Here is a 27,305-nt window from a genome sequence, read left to right on the forward strand (position 1 = left end):
AATAAAAAAGGAAATACAAAAGAGATAATTTGGATAAGAAGAAAATAATATGATCTGTGTGTATAGAAATAAAGACAAGCATAGTTTTAAAATCAAGGAGGCAAAATATAGAACTGGCTATGAAAATGAATGTGACATAATGTTCTTTTTCATCCTATGAGTATATTAACAATAACTTTTATTTAGATTCAGTAAGGGCAAAGAATCTGTGAGTCACTAAAAAAAAATAGAGAGTAAGATAGATATTGATCAGCCTAAGAATGTGTGTCTCAGAAATACATCACAAAATTTAGGCTCTTCAAAAGAAACTGCTATTATACTATTCATCTGACCTCAAAGACTATTGCTTACAGTAAAAATTTGAAAATTCAGAAAACACCTCAAAGTAACTAAAGAAAATTGTAACTTTATCAGTCTGATAAGTTCTCTGTCAGAACTGATTCATTTGCTATTTATTGTATTTGCTCATTTGTTATTCATTGTTATTTGTACTTTTATCATCATAACTTAGCATTAATTACCACAGCATTAAAATAAAATGCCATTGTAATTCTGTATTCAGGGCCTAAGTCTCAAAGTGGCATCCATGCTTAGCAATTTGTCTACCAAACAGAAGTTCATTTACCCTTGAAAGACTTTTCCTATAAGTTAATATATTAATTATTTTGTTATCCAACTAATAGAGATATTAAAGTATCTTCATATTTTTAAAAATTTAGTTAGAGATGTGCCATTCTATCATCAAATTAGAACCAGGATTCCATCATTAATTGAATTTTGATCTTATAAGTGGAGAGAAGATAGTGTGTGTTGGGGGTGGAGAATTATCTTTTTCTCACTGAAATACATTTAGTTAATCCTATTCTCTATCTAACCAAATATAAATTATCTTCTCCAGTGATTTTTCAATATGACATAGAGATGTTCCTAAAATTAAGTACTACTATAGTTCATCTCTGTGTATGGCTACCTATTAAAATATAAAATGTGACACATCCACTATTCCTCCTAACACATTCTTTATTTAGACCCTATTCTTTTGCAAACATGACTCATCAGCAGATTGTTTATCTTTTGTCTGAGTCTGATCTTACTGTGGGCTTCCCAGGTGGTGCAGTGGTAAAGAATCCATCTACATATTCAGGAGATGCAAGGAGATGTGGGTCCATCCCTGGGTCCAGAAGATCCCCTGAAGTAGGAAGTGGCAACCCAGACCAGTATTCTTGCCTGGAAAATTCCATGGACAGAGGAGCCTGGTGGGCTACACAGTCCATGGGATTTCAAAGAGTCGGACACAACTAAGCAACTGAGAAAAAAAGAAAAAATCTTAATTCAGTAGTATAACTTGACTACCAGATATTGAGGTATCACAATAGGACTTGCTTATTGAAGTTTTCATTTGTGAGTGATCCTTGGGATGCTCCATACCCCTAGGTTGGGGAAACCCAAGAGCACTGTGTCACAGATGCACATATGTTGGGTCACGAGTCCAGATCCAAAGGAATATGAGTAGCAAACTCAGCAACTTCAACCTGATATCAACCCACTGTCTAAAAGCATTCTATTATGTAAACTTTAACCGCCTCTCACTTTTCTGTTAGTAATTATCAAACTGTGAAGCATGAAAGAACCACCAAGTTCCACTACCAGATGTTCTAATACCTAAGTCTGTGGGTAAGATACAGGAGCTGCATGTTTACCAATAAGTCGTGTAATGCCAACACAAATGACTAATGCTCAACACATTGAGAAATATCCTGATACTCTAGAAGATAAAGGATTTTTACTGGAATAAATACATTTTATGAGGCTGTGCAAATGAATCATAATTTGTTCAGCATCTTGTGAGACTAAACTAAGCTTTGGTCACGTTGCTCAAGGATCGGAATAGGCTATTAGGAAACACCAGAGCCTCTGTCCCTGAAGAGAAGAGCAGAATTCAGAATTTACATAAAGACCTGTCCCTTCTCCATTTACCAAGTTACCTGGGCCTTTCTGAAACCCAGGGATGGACAAGACTCTCAAAAAGTGACTCTCGTTTGTGACTCTAAACTTTTCCAAGTAATTTTGAGGAACCAAAATATGTTTAAAGTTTTATAGTATCAATAATATTAATTGACAAATATTACAACACTCTATAGAACATAGTGTGAAGACCTACACTAAGTGTGTGTGAATGCATGTGTCAGTCCTCAGTTTTAAGATGTGTTACCTGCTATGATTTACAGGTACAAGGACTTAAAAACGATGACATCACCACTTCACACGATGAAATGGTCCCATTATACCTTGCTACCTCTATCAAAAATTGATAATTGCAGAGACATAAAGGTATAGGTTTACAGTTCTCTGTTGCTAATTGATTTATGTGTGAATATGCTAATATAATCCTGATTTTGTTCTAGAATTTCTAATGAGACTGAGCTTCAATACTTATTGTTTATGACCTAAAATATTTTAAAGTTTGAAAATATAGAGCTACTATTCTACTTTCCCTAAAACATAAATAATATCTAGCCATAGGCTACATAAGTATCCTTGAAGAACTTAAAACAAATTTTCTTATAGTCTAGATAAGTTAATAAATTTGACTGAGAAGTAAGAACAGGCAGTTTAGTACATAATTATTCATTTAATATCTGGGAGAAGAGAAGTTACTGTTGATTTCTCCCTTTAAGAACTGAATAGATGTGGGCAGCAAGTAAAGAATCAACTAGCACATTCCAAAGCATTTTCCCCAAATAAACTACACATTATAATGCATATGGGTGTGACTATATATATATATATATATATATATATGTATATATCTCCATATGTGTATGGCTGTGTGTGTATGTGCTCAGTTGATTCTGTCATCTCTGACCCTGCGACCCCATGGACTGTGGCCTGCCAGATGCCTCTGTGCCTGGGCAGGCAAGAATACTGGAGTGGGTTGTCATGCTCTCCTCCAGGGGATCTTCCCAACCCAGGAACTGAACCTGGGTCTCCTGCATTGCAGGTGGATTCTTTACCACTGAGCCACCAGGGAAGCTCCATGTATGGCAATATAGAATATACAGTATTATTTACATTATATATAGTCATATTGATCATTTTATAGACTATATAATCTTATATGAACCACTAACAGTTTCTTTCTTAAAATTTGAGTTAAATTAGCTCCAAACATCAGCCAAGATATAAAGAAAATAGTTATGTGCAGAAAGAATTTTCACTCAAATTATTTTGGAATAAGTATTACTAGATATTTTAGAAACAGTATTAGGAAAGAAGTAATATAATGATTTGTTTTTCTCTCCCTTTTATGAATGGATTTGACTTCCTGAAGCCCACTAAGCAGGAAAAAGAAATAAAGGAATCAATTACTGCCTAAATATTCTTTTAAAAAGTCTTTTAAAAAGCTAATTTTTCCTTTGTGGAATATTCTTTGAATTCAAAAGAACTAAACAATGAAACTGGCAACATAAAGTATAATAATGTTAGTAGATGAAATGTTTTTTAAAATAATTTCTTATTTGGTATTTGTTTTCATTTACATGTTTGCAAACTTGAATGGCAAAGTAAAAAAAATATTTGATCCCATAAAGATTCACTTTACTTCTTTAGATTTAGGTTTCACTCTGTAGTGTTGTATATAGTATATAAATGTGTAAGTTAGGCTTATATGATTTGGCCAACATTCAATGGCACTTTTATTGTAATATAAAAAAATTATAATCACTGTGAAATTTTATGCATCAATTACTGCTCTATGTTTGTCAGGCTATACATTTTTCTGTTCCCATAGATCCAATTAATTGACTTTGCATGTGATAGCACTGATTATATGATTATTGAATGAAAACAATAGAGGGAAGTTATTGTAATTACTTACATAAAGGAAATAATAATACAAATGAAATATTCAAGAGTTAAAATGTCAAGAATAGTTAATAATATAGACCAACTAGATATGTGAAATTAGATACATGAACAAATATAGGTACCTGAACCGTGAACTTCCAGATGTTCAAACTGGATTTAGAAAAGGCAGAGGAGCAATTGAAAACATCCATTGGATCATAGGAAAAGCAAGAGAATTCCAGAAAAACATCTACTTCTGCTTTATTGATTATGCCAAAGCCTTTGACTGTGTAGATCACAACAAGCTGTGGTAAATTATTCAAGAGATGGGACTACCAGATCACCTTACCTGCTTCCTAAGAAATCTGTAAGCAGGTCAAGAAGAAACAGTTAGAACTGGACATGGAACAACAAACTGGTTCCAAATTGGGAAAGGAGTACGTCAAGGCTGTATATTATCACCCTGCTTATTTAACTTATATGCAGAGTACATCATGAGAAATGCTGGACTGAATGAAGCACAAGCTGGAATCAAGATTGCCAAGAGAAATATCAATAATCTCAGATGTGCAGATGGCACCACCCTTATGGCAGAAAGCGAAGAAGAACTAAAGAGCCTCCTGAGGAAAGTGAAAGAGGACAGTGAAAAAGCTGGCTTAAAACTCAGCATTCAGAAAACTAATAAAGGAATAAAGTCTTTTAAAAAGCTAATTTTTCCTTGATCATGACATCTGGGCCCTTCACTTCATGGCAAATAGTTGGGGAAACAATGGAAACAGTGAGAGACTTCATTTTGGGGGGCTCCAAAATCACTGCAGATGGTGACTGCAACCATGAAATTAAAAGACGCTTGCTCCTTGGAAGAAAAGTTATTACCAACCTAGACAGCATATTAAAAAAGGAGAGACATTACTTTGCCAACAAATGTCCATCGAGTCAAAGCTATGATTTTTCCAGTGGTCATGTATGGATGTGAGAGTTGGACTATATAGAAAGCTGAGTGCTGAAGAATTGATGTTTTTGAATTGTGGTGTTGGAAAAGACTCTTGAGAGTCTCTTGGACAGCAAGGAGATCATACCAGTCAATCCGAAAGGAAATCAGTCCTGAATATTCATTGGAAGGACTAATGCTGAAACTGAAGCTCCAATACTTGGGCCACCTGATGCAAAGAACTGACTCATTGGAAAAGACCCTAATCCTGGGAAAGATGGAAAGCAGGAGGAGAAGGGGACGACAGAGGATGAGATTGTTGGATAGCATCACCGACTCAATGGACTTGAGTTTGAACAAGCTCTGAGAGTTGGTGATGGACAGGGAAGTCTGGCATGCTACAGTCCATGGGGTCGCAAAGAGTCGGACATGACTGAACAACTGAACTGATGAAACCAATTAGAACCAAATATATATGCAACATTTGGCTAAAGATAATTATAAAACATTGCTCCTTGATTTGGGTAGTCAGACTCTCAGAGACAATAGACATAGGAAAGTTTCATTTGGAAAATTATTGAAAGACAAACACAGATTTTATAGAGAACAATGAGGAGCTACAAGTAAGGCCCATGGGAGCATGATAACTTGAGGGGACCTGCTACAGAAATAATGCTATTAAAATCTTGGTTGTCGGATGTAGAAATTCAAATCTGACAGAGTCTTGTCTGGCAGAATCCAAGTTAAGATTTAGAGTAAAGCAAGAAATAAAGGCAGTTAGATAAATGGGACACAAATTTGGGAAAAGAAGATGGGGAGTGTTTTATCCATTTTGAAATAAGCAGAAAAACAATTAATCATTTTTAGCTTTTGGACTTTGATAAGCCATGGCCCATGACCTGATTTTAAAAGAATGTTACAGTGGTAAAATTAGATGGCATGGTGGATAAGAGAAATTGGAACATCCATTTCACATTCTTCCTAATGTGTTATATTTTCCAGACCCTGTTACAGTAAGGTCTAGATATAATCTGGGTTCAAATAACCAGAGATAGTCTCATGAGATTTGGAGGCAGAAGCAAGATGGAGTGATGCTTCCACTGTGGTTTAGGGGGTTTTTGTTGGTTGTTGGTTGGTTGGTTGGTTGTTTTGGCAAGCATAGTCATAATGACGTTGGATTTCTCTGTGACAACATTAGCAGAGATCCCAGTGTCATCAACTTCACAGGTCTTAAGAGGCAAGGTACAGGGCATTCATTTTGGCATATTTTCTCTTATGATGAGAATATATGATCTGGAATTTAAGGGTAAGTTCTCATATAAAGTTTCCTTATTCTTCTCACAAATTTAACCTACCCTGCATTAGAGGACTTAATATCCGTCCCCCCCCCCAAAAAAAATGCTTCTATCATATGACACACTGGTTCCTAGGACTAGAAGTTTTGACTGTCATGGAGTCATCTGGGGCCTCCTTATAACCTAAAAGTAACAGGAGAAAAAAAGAGTTTTCTCTGTTGCATAGGAATATTAACCTTGACTTTAAGGGGAATAGGGCTACTCCTAAAAAGTGTGTCAGGGAGGATTATGTATGTGTCTGGAATGGAGGGATATTTTGAGATGTGTCCTTGTATTCCCATATCCTGAAGCAATACTTCATGGACAATTCCAGGTATTCCAAGACAGTCATGACCATCAATGGCTCAGGTCCAACAGAAATGAAGGTTTGCTTTAACCCACTCCATTATTCTTGCCTGGAGAATTCAATGGACAGCAGAGCCTGGCGAGCTACAATCCGTAGGGTCACAAGAGTCAGACACAACTGAGTGACTAACACATATTTTTCACACACCCACCATTTAACCCCCAAAACTGAGACCAATGAAAATATGGAATTCAAAGTAGAAAAAAAAAAAAAAGATGCTATACATACAAACAGGGCCTTATGACCATTTGGACCATTTGGAGAAAAAACAGGCTGCGGTAGCCTCTTAACGTATTTATTTCTCTTTAACATATATCCTTTTTATCCATTTCTCTCATTTTGTATTGTATATTTTTCCTTGATAGTTTTGTAGGGTATGTAAATGGGAAAGCTAGTGAACCTGGAGAAGAAATACCACCTCAAGAAAGATTCTATGACTAATAGAAGTTTGGGTTTCTTCTCTTGTGGACACTGTAAATGTTTTTATTTCTATGTGAGAAGAGTTGCATTTTATTGAAATCAGTTGTTGTAGAAATCAGTTGTTGCTGTTGGAAAATTTACGTATGGGAGAGTGGGAATTATTGTGCATTGCTGCTCAATATCCATTCACCCTCTTTCTAGTATGTTTTCTTAAACTTCTGAGGTTGAGAAGCCAAAATCTATATTTCTAAGTCTCTTTTGCAGACGGGATTCAGAGTCTGGTTTAGATTTGGACAGTTAGTCAAATTCCTGTGATATTCAGAAAAGAGAGTATAGTGGAGATCACAGGCCTACAATTTCTGTTGGTCATCATAGTCATAAAAGCCCTGGATTCTTCTCCAACAACATTTGCAGGTATCCCAATGTCTCATAATTAATTTGTGAATGTTGAGAGGGCTCAGGACATCCAGTTTTGCTTATGCCAATATATAGGTATAATGTGGTTCTGGTGTCAACAGTACATAGTTTTCCAACCTAAAAATTGCAGCTGCTAAGATAATACATGCCTGGACTCTATGGTTGCAGTGACAATACTATAGATTCTTGATTATAACAAAAGTAGAGATTTGCTTGGTGATTTACTTCTATGATAAAGTCTGCCCTCTAAGCTTTCTATAAGTTGTATGAACTTAATTCCTATATTAAATCATTTTTTGCTTAAAATAGATAGTTTCAGTTATCTACAATTCAACCCTGACTCAGACAGATGGTATATTGAGAAAGTAACACAACTGACCAAATTAAACTATTCTATGTGATGAAAATCCATTCTCCCTGAACATATGAAACTGGAGACAATCATGTGTAGGAAGAAGAGATAATTTCAATACAAAGGATACAGACTGATTTATCAAATAACAAATGTAATTTATAATTTTCAGTGAATTTTTGCTTTCTTATTGCCTTATAGGCATAGCTAGGTAAAATGACTTCACCAAGAGAACTAGTTCAATTCTAATTTGAACCTGAACCATTAGGTCTTTATATAATAGACCACACATATACTTTTACTTAAATTTCATGTTAGTTTAATTGTCACAGTTGTTTACTTGCCACTTATATGATTCTTATGAACTATATATTTATCAACAAATTTTGACACCTGAAAAGCAATGATGAATATCCATATGGATGTTTTCATAGTGTAGAAATGAAAAGATGTATGTCATATAGATGATAAAATCTAACAGTTTAAGAGAAAATGTCCGTAACTGTAAACAGAAAGAAAACTCATAATTATGTTGAGCTCAGATCAAGCATTAAATATTTATATATTGATTTAATTTTTGTTGTAATCTCTAATTATTTTTCAAGTCAGATTGAGATAGTTAGAAAGATAAATACAGAGATGCAGTCATAGGTCATGCACAGTTCTGAAATAGTAGCTAATTACAAAGGTCCAATCTAGGAATGGGTAGGATAAGTCATCTACAGTTCACTCAAAAGAGAAAATGAGTTTATACTGATGTCTCAACTCTAATTCATTATAAGGCAGATCATTCTAGACTTCTTCCCTTGCTTATCTATAATTTCCCCCCAAAGCTGTTAAAACTAATAAATGAAAGCAGAAAAGTTGCAGGGTACAAAGTGCATATTCACAAATCTGGAGCATTTCTATACACTAACAGTGAACTATCAGAAAGAAAAATTAAGAAAACAATCCCATTTAAAATTGTGTCAAGAAGAATTTAAAAACCTAGGAATAAATTTCATCAAGAAGAATAAAGACTTATATACTAAAAGCTATGACTTTGATGAAAGAAACTGAAAACACACAAAAAATAGAATGGTATTCCACGCTTAGAGATAGGAAGTATTAACATAACAATGTCCATGTTACCCAAAGCATCTATAGATTCAATACAATCTCTATCAAAATTCCAGAAATTTTCCTCAGAAGCAGAACAAACAATCCTAAAATGTCTGTGGAACCACATAAGACCCCAAAAGCCAAAGCAATTCTGAGAAAGAAAAACAATCTGGAGACATCACAGTGCATGATTTCAAACTATTTTACAAAGCTAGAGTAATCAAAACAGATGGTATCAGCATAAAAACAGACACACAGATCAATGGAACAGAATAGAGAGCCCAGAAATAAACCCAAGTATATATGGTCAATTAATTTATGACAAAGTAGGCAATGATATACACTGGGCAAAAGTCAGTTCCTTCAGTAGATAGTGTTGAGAAAACGGGACTACTACATACAAAAGAATAAAACTAGACCACTATCTTAAAACCAACATAAAAATTAACTCAAAATACATTAAAGACTTGACTGTAAGGCCTGAAACCAGAAAACTCCCAGTAAACTCCATGACATTGCCTTTGGTGACATTTTTTTTTTAATCCAACTCCAAAGAAAAAAGAGTGGGACTACATCAAACTAAAAACTTCTGGATAATGAAGGAAACTGTTAACAAAGTAAAAAGACAATCTACTGAGTGAGAAAAGATACTTGCAAATCATATCCAATCAAAGGATAATATCCACAATGTACAAAGAACTCACCCAACTCAACATCAAGAAATAAATAACCCAATTTTAAAAATACAATATCTGAATAAACATCTTTTAAAAGAAGACATACAGATGGCCAAAATACATACTGAAAGAGTCTCAGGATCACTAATCATCAGGGAAATGCATATCAAAACCACAATGAGATATCTCCTCACACCTGCTCAAAATGGCTACGAACAGGAAATAAGTGTTGACTAGGGTGTAGAAATATGATAACCTTAGTGCACTGTTGTTTAGAGTGTAAATTGGTGCCATCACTATGGAAAACAGTATGAGGTTTCTCAAAAAGACTGAAAATTGAGAGCAGAGTTACGGTATAATCCAGCAATTCTACCTCTGGGTATTTATCAGAAGTAAATAAAAGCACTAGGTTGGAAAGGCATATGCATTTTATGTTGATTCCAGGATTATTCACAATAGCCAAAATATGGAAGCAACGTAAGCACCCATTAAGAGTTGAATGGATAAAGAGGCTGTGTATGTGTTCAGTTCAGTTCAGTTCAGTTGCTCGGTCGTGTCCAACTCTTTGCGACCCCATGAATCGCAGCACACCAGGCCTCCCTGTCCATCACCAACTCCCGGAGTCTACCCAAACCCATGTCCATCAAGTCGGTGATGCCATCCAACCATCTCATCCTCTGTTGTCCCCTTCTCCTCCTGCCCCCAATCCTTCCCAGCATTAGGGTCTTTTCCAATGAGTCAACCCTTCGCATGAGGTGGCCAAAGTATTGGAGTTTCAGCTTCAACGTCAGTCCTTCCAACCCAGGACTGATCTCCTTTAAGATGAACTGTTTGGATCTCCTTGTAGTCCAAGGGACTCTCAAGAGTCTTCTCCAACACCACAATTCAAAAGCATCAATTCTTCAGCGCTCAGCTTTCTTCACTGTCCAACTCTCACATCCATACATGACCACTGGGAAAACCATAGCCTTGACTAGACGGACCTTTGTTGGCAAAGTAATGTCTCTGCTTTTAAATATGCTATCTAGGTTGGTCATAACCTTCCTTCCAAGGAGTAAGCTTCTTTTAATTTCATGGCTGCAATCACCATCAGCAGTGATTTTGCAGCCCCCCAAAAAATAAAGTCTGACACTGTTTCCACTGTTTCCCCATCTATTTTCCATGAAGTGATGTGTATGTGCATATATATATATATATATATGCACATATATATATATATATATACTAACAATGGAATACTACTCAGCCATAAAAGGAACTCCTGCCATTTGTCACAATATGGATGGACGTTTAGGGTACTATCCTAGGTGAAATAAGTCAAACTGAGAAAGACAAATACCATATGATTTCACTAATATGTGGAATCTATTAGACAAAACTGACTAAACCAGACTAAGCTCATTGTTACAGAGAAGAGGTTAGTGGTTGCTGAAGAGGTGGGAGATTGGTGGGGGTGGGAGGGTGGGGGGCTAAAATAAGTGAAGGGAATTGAGAGGAAAAACCTTACAGCTATAAAATAAATAAAGCATTAAGATGGAACATAAGGTATGGTGACCATAGTCAATATATATTGTATTGCAAATTTGAAAGTTGCTGAGAAAATAAATCTTAAAAGTCCTCATCCACAAGAAAAAAATTTGTAATTCTGTGTGGTGACAGATGGTAAACTAGACTTATTGTGATCATTTTGCAACATATACAAATGTTGAATTATGTTTTACATCAGAAACTACTATAATGTTGTATGCCAATCATACTTCAATAAAGAAAGAAAACAAATGTTTTCTAAACAGCTGACTTGCTTTTGAGAAACTCCATCTTCCAAGAAAAAAAAAATCATTTCTAGTATGTTATTTGCTTAATATTTTGATCTTTCCACATTCTCCCCAAACCTCAAAATCCACTGAATCTTTATCAAATAATACTAAAAATATCCATATAAAAGGCCAGCATAATGATAACAGGAAAAAAAGCTCACTAACATCATAAATGCAGAATATTTATATTTTCCATCTTTCCCGTATAAAATTTAATGTTCAGTGTCCTCTATATTTATTTAGAGTTGCAAATAATGATTTATGTTTTCACTCTTGTTTTAACTTATGTAACACTGACTTTCCCTATCTTTGCGGAGGACAGGCTCATACATATGTTTGTGAAAAAGCAACTTCTTTAATGTTTAATTATGGGTACAAATTTGTCCTCTGAGCTAGGCAAAACACTTGTGAAAGATTAAAGATTAAAATTATTCATCAAGTTGATTTCCTCTTTTGTTATGTATTGCTAGAAATACAGAATATCAAAAATGCTATAATTTCAAAACAGGGTGAAAATCAGAGTATTTCTTAAAAATAGAAGAATAAAATATTTATATAAACAAGTCATAAAATTTCCCCCAAAAAAGTTAGCCCACAGACAGAAATAATTAGATATTGAATTAATAAAAAGTGAATCATTAGAAGACAGATTATACACGGCAGATTCAGGGACTGTCCCTTTGCCCAGGGCTTTGTTTCCTTTTCAGTGTTTTTGGCAGCTTATAGAAGAGAAATAAATTTTATGATAAAATTACTTCTAAATATCTTGGAGTAAACAGTACTCACTGTGACTTCATGTTTTCTCATCCCTCTGTGTCCATAGACAGCAGGAAACCTTCTTGTTGACTAAGGCAGTGTTTGATAATAACCTTTCTCTCTTGTTATATTACTTGGAGTGCTCATCATTTGAGAGAAGTAATGTGTTGGGAATCTCCTACAGTCCACTTCAATTGCCAGGCACCATACCTTCCATATTCTCTCTGCACGCCATTTTTTAAAATCCAACTTTCCAGCTGAGTAGATTGAGGCATACGCTATTTTCTGAGTATCCCATGAATTTCACATATGGAATTGGCAACAAAATGTGTGCTGACCTGTCCACCCTACCCCCCTCCCCTGCATATAGTCATACAGAATGAGAAAAAGCTTCTTACACTGGATATTTTCCCCCTTTATCCATAGTGCCTCCAAACACTTAGAAAATTAAATAACATATTCGAAAGAGAAAACCAAATTGAAACTAGAAGACAAAACTAAGTCACATAAACTTCCAGGAAGAGTAATGGATCTTCTTGTTCTTCTTTTTTTAACTTTAATTGGAGGATAATGACTTTACAATACTGTGATGGCTTTTGCCATACATCAACATGAATTGGCCGTAGGCATACATATGTCCTCTCCCTCTTGAATCCCCTCTCACCTCACTCCCCACCCCATCCCTCCAGGCCACCACAGAGCCCTGCCTTTGGGTGGCCTGTGTCATTTATCAAGCTCCCACTGACTACCTAATTTACATATGGTAATGCATATGTTTCATTCCTATTCTCTCAAATCATCCTACCCTCTCCTTCTCCCACTGACTCCAAAAATCTGATCTTTATGTCTGTGTCTGCTTTGCTGCCCTGCACTTAGGATCATCTGTACCACCTTTCTAGATTCCATATACAAGCGTTGTAATACCATACTTGTCTTTCTCTTTCTGACTTACTTAACTCTGTATAATAGGCTCTATGTTCATCCACCTCATTAGAACTGACTCAAATATGTTCCCTTTTATAGCTGAGTAATATTCCATTGTATATATGTACCACAACTTCCTTATTCATTCATCTCCAGTGGACATCTAGGTGGCTTCCATGTCCTAGCTATTATAAATAGTGCTGCAATGAACATTGAGGTACGTGTGTCTTTTTCAATTCTGGTTTCCTCAGAGTATAAGCCCAGTAGTGGGATTGCTGGGTTGTATGGTAGTTTGGAGGATTCCCTGATAGCCCAGAATATGCTTGCAATGCAGGAGACCTGGGTTTGATCCCTGGGTTGGGAAGATCCTCTGGAGGAGGGCATGGCAACCCACTCCAGTACTATTGCCTGGAGAATTCCATGGACAGACAAGTCTGGTGGCCTACAGTCCATAGGGTTGCACAGAGTCAGACACGACTGAAGCGACTAAGCAGCAGCAACAGCAGCATGGTAGTTTTATTTCTAGTTTTTTTAAGAAATCTCTGTCCTGGTCTCCATAGTGGTTGTATCAGTTTGCATTCCCACCAACTGTGTAAGAGGGCTCCCTTTTCTCCATACCCTCTCCAAAATTTAGCATTTGTACATTTTTTGATGATGGCCACTCTGACAAGTATGAGGTAATACTTCATTGTGGTTTTGATTTGCATTTCTCTAATAGTGAGGGATGTTGAGCATCTTTTCATGTGTTTATTAGCTATCTGTATGTCTTCTTTGGAGAAATGTTGTTTAAGTCTTCTGCCTACCTTTTGATTGGATTGCTTGTTTTTCTGGTGTTGAGCTGCTTGAGCTACTTGAATATTTTGGAGCTTAATTCTTTTTTATCTGGTTTTTTGTTGTTGTTATTATTTTCTTCCATTCTGAAGGTTGTCTTTTCATCTTGCTTATAGTTTCCTTCATTGTACAAAAGCTTTTAAGTTTAATTAGTCCCATTTGTTAATTTTTGCTTTAATTTCCATTACTCTAGGAGGTGGGTCATAGAGGATCTTGCTGTGATTTATGTCAGAGAGTGTTCTGCCTGTGTTTTCCTCTAAGAGTTTAATAGTTTCTCATCTTATGTTTAGGTCTTTAATTCATTTTCAAGGCCACCATTACCCTAATACCAAAACAAGACTAAGATGCCACAAAAAAGAAAATTACAGACCACTATCACTGATAAACATGAATGCAAAAATCCTCAACAAAATTCTAGCAAACAGAATCCAACAATACATTAAACAGACTATACACCATGATCAAGTGGGCTTTATTGCAGGGATGCAAGAATTCTTCAATAAATGCAAATTAATTGATGTGATACACCATATTAACAAATTGAAAGATAAAAACCATATGATCATTTCAGTAATTCAGATAAAGCCTTTGACCCAAAATTCAACACCCACTTATGATAAAAACTCTCCAGAAAGTAGACCTAGAAGGAATACCTCAACATAATAAAGGCCATATATGACAAGCCCACTTCAAACATTATCATCAATGGTGAAAAACTGAAAGCATTTCCTCTAAAATCAGGGACAAGACAAGCATGCCCACTCTTAACCACTATTATTCAACATAGTTTTGGAAGTCCTAGCCACAGCAATCAGAGAAGAAAAAGAAAGAAAAGGAATCCAGATTGGAAAAGAAGTAAAACTCTCACTGTTTGCAGATGACATGATTCTCTACATAGAAAAGTCTAAAGATGCCACCAGAAAATTACTAGAGCTAATCAATGAATATAGTCAATTTGCAGGATACAAAATTAATACACAAAAATCCCTTGCATTCCTATATGGTAACAGTGAAAAATCAGAAAGAGAAAATAAGGAAACAATTCCATTCACACCACTGCAACAAAATATTTAGGAGTAAATTTACCTAAAGAGACAAAAAACCTGTATGTATAAAACTATGACACTGATGAAAGAAATCAAAGATAATACAAACAGATGGAGAGATATACCATATTCTTGAATTAGAAGAATCAATATAGTGAAAATGACTATAGTACCCAAAGCAATCTATAGGTTAAATGTAATTCCTATCAAACTACCAACAGTATTTTTCACAGAACTAGGACAAATAATGTCACAATTTGTATGGAAACACAAAAGATCCTGAATAGCCAAAGCAATCTTGAGAAAGAAAAATGGAACTGGAGGAACCAACCTTCCTGGCTTCATACTATACTACAAAGCTACAGTCATCAGGACAGTATGGTACTGTCACAAAAACAGAAATATAGATCAATGGAACAAAATAGAAAGCCTGAAGATAAACCCATGCACCTATGGACACCTTATCTTTGACAAAGGAGGCAAAAATAAACAGTTGAGAAAAAATAGTCTCTTCAACAAGTGATGCTGGAGAAACTGGTCAACTACGTGTAAAAGTTTGAAATTAGAACACTTTCTGACATTACACACAAAAAGCAATAGCTTTTAATAAAAGATTTTAAAGATTGGGGCTTCCCTGGTGGCTCAGCTGGTAAAGAATCTGCCTGAAATGTGGGAGACCTGGGTTCTATCCCTGGGTTGGGAAGATCTCCGGGAGAAGGGAATGACTACCCGCTCCAGTTTTCTGACACATGCAAAAGTATGAAATTAGAACACTCTGACACTATACACAAAAAGAAATAGCTTTTAATAAAATGTTTTAAATATTAGGAGTAAGTAAATAGAGAAATGCCTTGGAGGCATTTAAACATTGGCACTAAATGTGACAAAATTGTCTGAATAGTTCTGTGACAGTACAGTTTCTGGCCAACTGGCCAAAAGAATAATGCTATTAAAAGAGACATATCTAGACTCTGTTAGGATAACAAAGTATAATTTTGAACTAGATTCTGAAGTCAAGATATGGCTAATATAAGGCATTCCCAAATTTTCAACACACATTTGTTCATATGTCTTGTGGGAAAAAGGCAGTATTTGTTCCTGAGTTTTCACTCAATGCAAACAAACACACAAATGTGCATAAAAAACACATATATACACTCACACATATATACATATTAACACACACACCTAGATTTACACATAAACACATATGCATACATTTGACCACACTTAAATATCTACACAGTACATTCACCTGTCTACACACACACACACACACACACACACACACACACACACACACACACACACACACACACACACACACATACATGTACACACATAAGTATACACAGACTTGCCCTCTCTCAGAAGAATGTATGGCAGGTTATTAGCCTGGCACTATCTTTTCGTGAAGCATTTATTCCTCCCTTCATCCTTTCTAGATTTTACATAGCACAAAGATCAGGAAATGACAAACCTCAGCCTATGGGTAGAATCTGATCAGCCACCTGTTATAATATGGTCGGAGAACTGAGTGGTGTGTACATTTTTAAATTGTTTGAAAAAAATTAACATGATATGTTAAAACTGTATGAAATCCATATTTTAGTGTCCATAAATAGTTTTTTTGGAATACTGCCATACTCATTTATCTCAGATTATCTAAGACTGTTTGGGCTACAACAGGAGATCTGAGTAGTTGCTAGAGACTGCATGTGGCTCTCTCACTGCTCCAGACTGCTATTCAGGACACTACCAATCACAGTGATGCAGCTGTAAATCCACAGTGTTTCAAGTGCCACACATATCTCCACCCTGGGACTTTTAATATTTTTTTAATTATCAGTATATATGCATTATGTTAAAACAGAAGAGAAGTGGACTTATCTTGTACTGTCAAGACATAATAGAGTGTAGGTTATTTCGTTATTGAGTTAGATCAGTAAATAAGAAATTAATAAACAAGGCATCAATATCATACTGGAAGTCCTAACAAGAATAAAATGCAGGAAAAGAAATAAAAGGCAAGCAAACTGGAAAGGAAGGAATAAAATGGTCCTTATTCATAGATGATATGATTGTCTACATAGAAAATCTCATAGAAGCTACAAAAATTTTCTGAAGCTAATAAATGAATTTAGCTAGTTCACAGAATGAAGATCAACATGAAAGGTCAATTTTACTCATATGCTAGCAGGGAACAATTAGAATTTGAAATTTAAAAACCAAAAATCACTTAAAGTAGCACCCCCCCCAAGATACTTAGGTATACACCTAACTATACAGAAAGCTACAAACTACTGATAAAAGAAACTGTAGAATACCATAACAAATGGAGAGAGATAGCAAGTGCACAGATTAGAAGGTTTAAGATGTCAGTTCTTCCCAACTTTATCTCCTGATTCAAAGTAATCCCAGTCAAAATCCTAACAAGCTTTTTTGTTAATGTCAATAAGCTGATTCTAAAATTCATACAAAAAGGCAAAGATCTAAAACAACCAAGACAATTCTGAAAAAGAACAAAATTGGAGTATTCACATTAACCTGATTTCAAGACTTCTTCCAAGGCTGCTGCTGCTGCAGTTTAATCACTAAGTCGTGTCCAACTCTTAATGACCCTATCTACTGCAGCCTGCCAGGCTTCTCTGTCCATGGGATTTTTCAGGCAAGAATACTGGAGTGGGTTGCCATTTCCTTCTCCTAGGGATCTTCCCATTTCCCGATCCAGGGGTATATTAGAGTAAGCAGTGTGGTGTTGGCACAAGGATAGACACAAAAATCAACAGAACAGAATGAAGAGCCCACAAAAATATAGTCAACTTAATCTTGGCAAAGGGTAAAAGGTAATTCAGTGAATACAGGATAGTTTTTCAACAAATGTTGCTGGGGAAATTGGATGTGAATATGCAGAAACAATGAACATAGACACAAACTTAAAAGTTGGTTCAAAATAGATCATAGACCTATATTAAAATAAAAAATATAAAATTTCCAGAAGTAGACATAGGAGTAAATCTCTATGACCTCGAGTTTGGCAATAGAGTTTTAGACACAATACCCAAAGTAAAATTTGTGAAAGAGAAACAATTGATTGAATTTTAAAAAGTCTTGAACTTTATCAGTGAAAGACTGATAAGAAAATGAAAAGACAAATCACAGACTGAGAGAAACTATTTGCAAATGATATACTTGATAAATGACTTACATCAAGAATATATAAAGCTCTTAATTTCAATAATAAAACATTTTAAAATTGAACAATAAAAACTAATTTTAAAATGGCAAGTTATATGAACAGACACTTTACTGAAAAAATATGTGGATGGCAAATAAGCACATGAAAAGATGCTCAACATCATCTGTCACTAGATACATGGAAATCAAAATCACATTGAGATACCACTACACACCTATTAGAATCACTAAAATCCAAAAAATTGACAGTAACAAATGCTAGCTAGGATGTGGAACAGTAGAAATGCCCATACGTTTCTAATGAAGAAGGAAAGCAGTACAGTCACCTTAGAAAGCAATTTGGCAGTTTCTTGTAAATTAAACATAGACTTCCCACACAACCCAGAAATTGCACTCCTAAATATTTACCAAGTGTTTTGTACATTTAGTTCTGCACAAACACATCTGTGTGAATGTAATAGCATCCATGTCTTAGCAGTGGTAAAGTTTTATTGTGATATATATACACACACATATATATATAAAATCATTTTTTGGATCAGGGTTGAAATTGTAATTTTTCTGAGTAAGAACAACCACTCTAAACTACTATTAATGAATACTGAATTACTTTGGAATTAGCCATTGCTGAGGAGTTGGTAATGTTTATTACTGAATTCAACTTAGAATTACAAAGCCAACCATGCTTTGACATGAGAAATACATAGTATGGTAAAATTAACTTGAGGACACTAATGCTTTTTGATTACAGGTAAATCAAGCTGCTTTATACACTATTTACAATATCAAAAGTTAAAGCGAGGTGTGAGATATGCATTTCCAAAAAATATTTTTGTGTTTCTATTTGATGAACGCAGCTGTAGTTTCAGTAGCATTTTTGAGACCTCAGTGCAAGCGCCAAAAAAATTTCTATATTTCAAAATCCATTTAACTGTACAATTGAGGAACTTCCACCTATTTTTCTATTGAGTGGTTAATCTGCACAGCAATGACACGGTAAATGGCAAACGTCAAGAGAACAATCTATATTCTAGATTTCTATAGATGAATTCTAAGCGAAAAATGTGTTTAAGATCATAACGCATGGATTGCTATCAATGTTTAGCAAAACCTAAAGGGATTCCCTTGTGGCTCAGTGGTAAAGAATCTTCCTGCCAACACAGGACATGTGGGTTTGATCCCTGTGTTGGGAAGATCCCCTGGAGAAGGAAATGGCAACCCACTCCAGTATTCTTCCCTGGGAAAACTCATGGACAGAGGAGCCTGGTGGGCTACCGTCCATGGGGGTCTCAAGAGTTGGAGATGACTTAGCGACTAAACAGCAACAACAAATCTGTGTGAAAGATATTTTTTAAAATGAAATATGTAAAATCTCCTCAAAGATCAGGTTTAACAGATGAATATTTGCAATTGATTTTGTGTCTGTTCAGTCACTCAGTTGTGTCTGACTCTTTGCAACCCCACGGACTGTAGCCTGCCAGGCTCCTCTGTCCATGGGATTTTCCCACCAAGACTGTTGGAGTGGGTTGCCATATCCTCCTCCAGGGAATCTTCCCAACCTAGGGATTGAACCCAAGTCTCCTGCATCTCCTGCATTTCAGGCGAATTCTTTACAGCTGAACCCCTGGGGCTTCCCATACAAACTGAACTGAAAATTAAGCAAAATAATATCCTAAAATTGAATTCCATTCTTTTCATTAGTAGATGTGAATTACTTTACTGAAAAAAATACTCAATCATTATTACTATATTTTTATTTACACTTTAATATTTGCTGATAAAAATGTGGAAGTTCGTTTTGTCTCATTTATGAGTACCTACATGCTGCTGCTGCTGCTGCTGCTGCTGCTGCTGCTGCTGCTAAGTCACTCAGTCGTGTCCAACTCTGTGCGACCCCATAGATGGCAGCCTACCAGGCTCCCCCATCGCTGGGATTCTCCAGGCAAGAACACTGGAGTGGGTTGCCATTTCCTTCTCCAATTCATGAAAGTGAAAGTGAAGTCGCTCAGGCATGTCCAACTCTTCAAGACCCCATGGACTGCAGCCTACCAGGCTCCTCTGTCCATTGGATTTTCCAGGCAAGAGTACTGGAGTGGGTTGGCATTGCCTTCTCCGAGTACCTACATAGTAACCTCAATTTTGCGTCTTGGTTCACAAAGCCAAGATATTTATTATCTGGCCTTTTACATAGTTTGCCAACCTGTGCCCTAGAGTATTTGACATCATAACTAGAGCTGTTATTGCTCTCCAGGGACCAGAAGAGACTCTAATCCTGCTCTCTGAATGGGAGTTAAAGGGTATGGAATAGTTGTCTTTTCTCAGTGCCATATATTCTAACATCAAGGTTGAAACTTGGAAAATATTTTTCCATAAAATAGTTGAAATTAGTTTGTATGAAATAAGTGTATTACTGGTAGAACCTGTTCTTCCACCCCATTAAACAGTAAATGTGCTTTGGTGAGCCTGAGCACCTAAACAGCATTTTAAGTAGATTTCCCAGGAAAATGAATATGGGGCTCCTTTAAAATAACTAGAAATCACACTTTCAGAACAGAGCTTTATTACAATTCAAAAATTACCTATAATTTTTTTATGCTTCCCTTAAGTAACATAGCATCAAGGATAGTTTACACTAGTCCTCACCCAGTTTCTAATTCCAGGGCAGTCTTCTAACTTCCCAGCTTATTGTCAAAAAACACCTTTTTAAAAATCATATTAGTGACTGGGTTCTCAATCAGCAAACAACTCTGTTAAATACGAATCAGTTAATGTTGATAAATACACTAAGAATTATGAACATGATATTAGGTCGTTTATATCATTATCTCCAAGTAGAGTTGAACTGCTGGGTGCAATAATGCCACTCTTCTTTCTGGTGAGACTTCCCTGGTGGTTCAGGTGGTAAAGCGTCTGCTTGCAATGCAGGAGACCCGGGTTCAATCCCTGGGTGGGAAGATACCCTGGAGAAGGAAATGGCAACCCACTCCAATACTCTTGCCTGGAAAATCCCATGGACAGAGGAACCTGGTAGGCTAGAGTCCATGGGGTTGCAAAGAGTCGGACACGACTAAGCAACTTCACTTTCACTACTTCTTTCTGGTAACCAGATTGACTTCCAGGCAGGAAACCACCTCAGTCCCTTAAGGTAGATAATTACGCACTGAAACCCACATGAGTCTTATTAATGAGCAGGCCAAGGTAATAAACAGAGCCCACAACTTCTTATTAGGCTAATATGCCTGCACTTGGGGTAAAAAATAATTCCACATTGAATAAATCTGATAATCAACAGTTGAGTTAGGCAAAAGTGTTAGGCTGGGTATATTGAAGAAAAATATAAAACAAAGGCAGGAAAATAAGCGTACATGTAATAAAAATACCTATTTATTCATCTATTCATCCACAAGTCTACTTATTTTATAGAAGTTTTTATTTCCTGAAGATGCAAGTCAACATCCACTCTTAAAATTTATTTTCCATTTTATATTGTTTTTACTAGATTCTAGGCAAGTTGTTAAGACATATGTCATCAATATGCAGTGGGAAAATAGGCAATAAATGTCTAATTATCAAAATATATAAATGGATGGTAATTTCTTACATTGAAAAGCTTTTACAATTTAAGATTATTTTACCTACCTTATATCATTTGTGACCCATGCTGCTGCTGCTAAGTTGCTTCAGTCATGTCCGACTCTGTGCGACCCCATAGACGGAAGCCCACCAGGCTCCCCCGTCCCTGGGATTCTCCAGGCCAGAATACTGGAGTGGGTTGCCATTTCCTTCTCCAATGCATGAAAGTGAAAGTGAAGTCACTCAGTTGTGTCCGACGCTTAGCAACCCCATGGACTGCAGCCTACCAGGCTCCTCCATCCATGGGATTTTCCAGGCAAGAGTACTGGAGTGGGGTGCCATTGCCTTCTCCTGTGACCCATAACAACCCTATTAGATAAGAATTATTTATTTTATACTTAAGAAAATTGATACTCTCAAGTTAAAAGATTTGTGAATGGTCCTACAATAAACTCAAATCTTCTGATTCAAAGTTTAGAAATTTTTTCACTACACCAAATCTATCTTATTCTTTTTGGTAATATTGATTTTGAATTAACTGCTGTTTCTTCAACCTCAACACCTGAATGACAACTTTATCAATTTTTTTCCTTACTATTTGAAGAACCATACTTTCCTTTTTTTTAGTACCTCCACAACATCTTTTAAATTCCTCTTCATTAGTCTTCTCCTCAAATCAAATGTAGCAAATGCTACTGCTTTTATTATGATCTTACATTCAATTTCTTTTTCTCTATCCCTTTGGAGAATCACCTTCTACATTTTTCCTTATTGAATTTACTACCATGTTAGAACTTTCTTTCTCTATAACTCAGCCTAAAAGACTGTGGACTAAACACATTTTCCTGTGAAAATCGTGATATGTCATAGTAGAGAAAGCATTTGTTTAGGCATAAAATACTTGATCCGCCATTGGGTGAGTTTCTCCTTTTGCTAGGTCTCTAACTCCTTAAGATTTGAAGTAGTGATGACTGTAGACTACCATGGAATTGTCACTTGAATTTCTAACAATGACATTTTGTGGGAGAAAATTATTAATAAAGTAATAATTTATAATATTCAATAAAGGTGTACTATGTGCTAGGCATTATGTTCATCATTTTATGTGTATTATCACTTGTAATCCTCAATAAACCTCTTTAAGGCAGATATTCTCACTCTTAAATTGCATTGGTGACCCCAAAAATAGTGTGATTAATAACATGAGCTCCATAGCCAGAATATCAGGGGAAGAACCCTACTTCCATCACCCTCTACTTTTCTTTTATGGAAATACTGATTTTAATCCTTTTGAACTTTTGCCAGATATTCTTTTGAAAGAGGACAGGCATATGTGTTTGTTCATGTGTGTGTATGTATCTTTTTATGTGTATGAAAGTGAAAGTCACTCAGTTGTGTCCGACTCTTTGTGACCCCATGGACTGTAGTTCCCCAGGCTCCTCTGTCCATGGGGATTCTCCAGGCAAGAATACCGGAGTGGGTAGCCATTCCTTTCTCCACGGGGTCTTCTCAACCCAGGGATCAAACCTGGGTCTCCCTCATTGCAGGTGGATTCTTTACCGTCTGAGCCACCAGGGAAGCCCATGTGTATGTGTAAACATATTTGAGTGTATATGTGTATTGTGTGTATGAATGTTTGTGTTTACATGTGTATTTGTGAGTGGGTGTGTATGTTTTATATGCACTCATGCATGTGTGTTTCTGTGTGATTGAGTGAGCGCTCAAGAGCTAATAGCACCACTCTCCCACAAATCATATGTACAGATAGTGAGTTGTGTGCTATTAATTTGGAGATGGCATGAGCTATATGTTGCCTTCAGAATCTAGTTCAAAGTACATCATACAAATGCACCATGAATTTCAAATATGTGAGGAAAAAACCCACTAGCTCCCAGTATTTCTGCCTCTAAACTGCTAGTTTCAATGTATATCATGATATTTAACTGTTTATAAAGATTCTTTTTATTTTATAATTTTACTACCTTGGTTATTTTTTTTATTTTCTTGTATTTAGGTATGTACTAATTTTATTTGCAGAAAACTTTTTCTAAATGTATATATTTTACTTTCCTATATTTATATCTTATTTTCCTTTTTGAAAAGCTATGGCTCAGTATTTTCTGGTATGTTATTAAATGAGAGTTGGTACAGAATACATTATTATTCCTATTTTTGAAAGGAATAACAATAAACATTAAGTTTTTCCACTAAGCATAATGTTAGTTCCAGATTTTAAATGTGTGTTCTTGGTCATGCTTAGAAAGAAATACTCAAACATAATTTTTAGTGTTTTAATTAAAAATAGATGCAGAATTTTAGCATTTCCTCTTATCATCTATTGGGATAATTATATGATATTTTTATCATCTTTCCTACTAATGTGATGAATTATATTAATAATCTCTCCTGTACTATACAAGAATTTTTTGGCTGCACTAAATCCTACTTAATAATCATGGAAACATTTGGTTTAATTTAATTTTTTTTTTACTCTTTGAAGTGAGTTAAATGTTATTTTTAATTTTAATATCTCTATTTACAGATGAAGTTACCTGTCTCTTTCTTTGGACTGGTCTTTTTATGTGATTTAATATTTTTATTTCTAAATGTGACCAAGATAAGATTCAGTGTTCTTAATAAATGGATTTTCCCCTGGGAAATAAAATAATAATTCTTCAGTAAATCTATTTGAGTCAGGACTGATACAGAAGATTCTAGTGCAGTTTCTCAAATGTGGTTCTAAGGGGCGGGCACTTTGTTCATATTCAGTTCAGAGGGTCTTAAGTATGTCCAGCTCAGACTTACTGACAGGGCCACTTTATGACTTTTGTGGACTATAGGCACTTTTCCCATCATGGGCTCCTTTCTCCACAGGAAAATATTAAAAATTACACTTCACTTATGTGCTAGTATAGGTAAAAGCATATGAATACTATGTATTTTAAACTTTTTGTTTGATTTGAAAGTTCATATGTTTTTCTTCTGATTAAAAACAAATAAAAAACTTTTCATAGGCCCCTAAGATTGACTGGGCCCTAGAACCTGTGCCTCTTAAGACTAATTGGAACATGGGTCCTACATACTAGGCCAGACTCTTCAGGTGTAGGAGGCAGAAATCTGCTTTTGAACAGGCAGCTTATGGGGGTCAAATGCACAGTGAAGTAGTGGCTAAGAGAACGAGGTTCACTGAGGACCAGTCTAATCTTTGTCACTAACTGACAGCTAGTAACAGTTATTTCTATTAGTTAATAGTAGACAAATAAAAGGGCTAGTCTCTTAGCCTCTTTGGTGTTAATGGTTTTGTCTTTAATGTCTCTATATTTCTCTTGCTACAAATTTTTATGAAGAAGCTGTCTAGTGAGAACTGATGACTTTCTCATCTCCGTATGTAATCTTTCATTCAATATCTAGATAAATGGATACATCAGAAACTGTGCCAAGCAGCGTATGAGAGACTAGGAATACTAGTCACTGAATAACATATATTTGGACCCTGACCCCTTTGGGCTTACAGTATAGTGGGGGAAAAAGAGGTTCAATAAATGAAAACAGTTGGGGGATGTTAAAATAAGAAAGTATGGGATGATAAGATGTAATCTAGGCTAGAAAGCCAGATAATGTCATACTTGAGAAAGAGTTGTACTTAGCAGGTCAGAAATGATGTTAAGGTTACAGATGGAGAAAGCACTGTACCTGACTGCATGAAGGCAATGTAGTATGATGCATTTGAAGATCTAAAAGAAAAGTAGGATGGCTGGAACATAAATGGAAAGGGAAAGAAGAGCATTTTGTGTGGATTGAGAAGTTCATTTTCCATTGTTTGTTTTATTTCATTCCAAACAGAATCCAAGATGACTTGTTTATTTATTCATATTGTGCCCAATCCATTTATTTAGGCAATATTTACTCAAAGCTTCTCAGGTTACACACACTGCTACAACTAACAGGCCTTACAACCTTTGGGTGAGACAGATATTGAACAACTAATTGAACAACTAATTATGCAATTAAGTTTATACAAATGCTACAGAAGAAAAACACAGCATATTATAAGAACATAAGAAAAAAACTGAGTCCACTTGAATGCTGAACTGGAGGGTAAATAGAAATCTGAATTTCTAGAGAAATGTGAAAATAAAAAACCTCTAAGAAAGAGAATAACATGTGGTAAGAACCTGAAATAGAAAGAGTTTAGCAAATTCTGGTTGTATTTTGTAAATTTTTAACAATTTAATCTTTTCATATTAATATATAGCTAAGTCATGTACATTGTGGAAATAACATTTTATCAAAAATCACAGAAATAGTCTTAACAATGAAAACAGCTAGCTATTCAATTAATTAAAATCTCTTCATCTATTAACTGTATATTGGATTAGATATTTCAAGACTAATATAAATTTAGTTGTTATAAAGCATTTTATATGTGCCAAACACCATATTGAATTATTTCCTTTATTTCTTCAATTATCTAATGAAATAGACATTCTTTTCTGCATATTTTTATGGGTATATGCTTTAATTCTTTTGAATACATATGCACCCAGGGTGGAGTTGAGGGATCATGTGATAATTCTATTTTTTTATATTTTGAGAAATCATCATATTGTTTTCCATTTAAGCTGTACTATGTTTTACATTCCCACCAGAATTGCATAAGCATTCCATTTTCCCCACATCCTTGTCCACACTGAATATTTTCTTTATTTTAGTAATATCTATTTGTTGGGTATAAAGCAGTACCTTATTGTGGCTTTGATTTGCATTTCTCATATGAGTGATTAGTGGTGTCCTTTAGCAATAGAAACCTTCCTCAGAAGTTATCTAGTTTCTTTCCATAATGTTTTGGTTTATTTTCCATTATTGATTTTTGTTTCTTAGTTTGCTGCCCTCTATAATGTTTTTACTTATATTTATACATACACAAACTGACATACTGATTTTGGATTAAAAAATCTCAAAAATTATATTTCTTTTTCCTTCTAGTAGTTTTTTTCATTTTTCCTTTTATGTCTTTTGTTACTGTTATTTAGAATATATAATTCAATATTGCTAGGTGTTTTATTATTTGTAGCTCTATTATATGGTCAGCTTGTTGATTTATTCTAATGTTCAAAACAATGAAATATACCATACCATACAGCATTATAGTAACTCCTTCTCACCTTTATTTTTATAGGCAAAATGCTCTTAAAGTATTTTCCCCATTTGATTTTAATAGTATCCCTTAAAGGCAAAAAAGGCTGGAGGTTGTTTGCAATTTGGTCAATTGCTTTTCTCTTCCAAGAGAACTGTCTCTTTACATATTGTTATTCCTCTTTATTTCATTTTTAAATAACCTACCATTTTCTACATTCTTCTACTATTTATATATTTGACAGCAGTTCCAAATAATTTAGTGTTTGTTTTTATTAACTTAAAAAACTTTGAACGATAGAAAGATAAAGAATCTAGCATTTTGACTCTCTCGTCAGTTCATTTCAGTCAATCAGCAGAAATAGATGTTTTTCTGGAACCCGCTTGCTTTTTCGATGATCCAGCAGATGTTGGCAATTTGATCTCTGGTTCCTCTGCCTTTCCTAAAACCAGCTTGAACATCTGGAAATTCACAGTTCACGTATTGCTGAAGCCTAGCTTGGAGAATTTTGAGCATTACTTTACTAGCATGTGAGATGAGTGCAATTGTGCGGTAGTTAGAGCATTCTTTGGCATTGC

At 35.3% G+C, this 27,305-nt stretch overlaps 1 long non-coding RNA gene across 3 annotated transcripts in view; it reads left to right on the forward strand.

The window, feature by feature from the left end:
- The window catches only part of LOC145528894 (uncharacterized), a 425,445-nt gene that overhangs the window by 174,180 nt on the left and 223,960 nt on the right, over nucleotides 1-27,305 (forward strand). For 2 of the 3 annotated variants that reach the window (XR_014070773.1, XR_014070772.1), the window contains exon 3: nucleotides 2,229-2,331. The exons of the other annotated variant lie outside the window; for it this stretch is intronic. This is a non-coding gene — a long non-coding RNA (uncharacterized LOC145528894). The remainder of the gene's footprint in view (nucleotides 1-2,228; nucleotides 2,332-27,305) is intronic. 3 annotated transcript variants of the gene reach the window in all.

The sequence above is a fragment of the Giraffa tippelskirchi genome, chromosome 12 (assembly GCF_054371585.1).
Source record: "Giraffa tippelskirchi isolate mGirTip1 chromosome 12, T2T-mGirTip1v1.2.pri, whole genome shotgun sequence".
Classification (NCBI taxonomy): domain Eukaryota; kingdom Metazoa; phylum Chordata; class Mammalia; order Artiodactyla; family Giraffidae; genus Giraffa; species Giraffa tippelskirchi.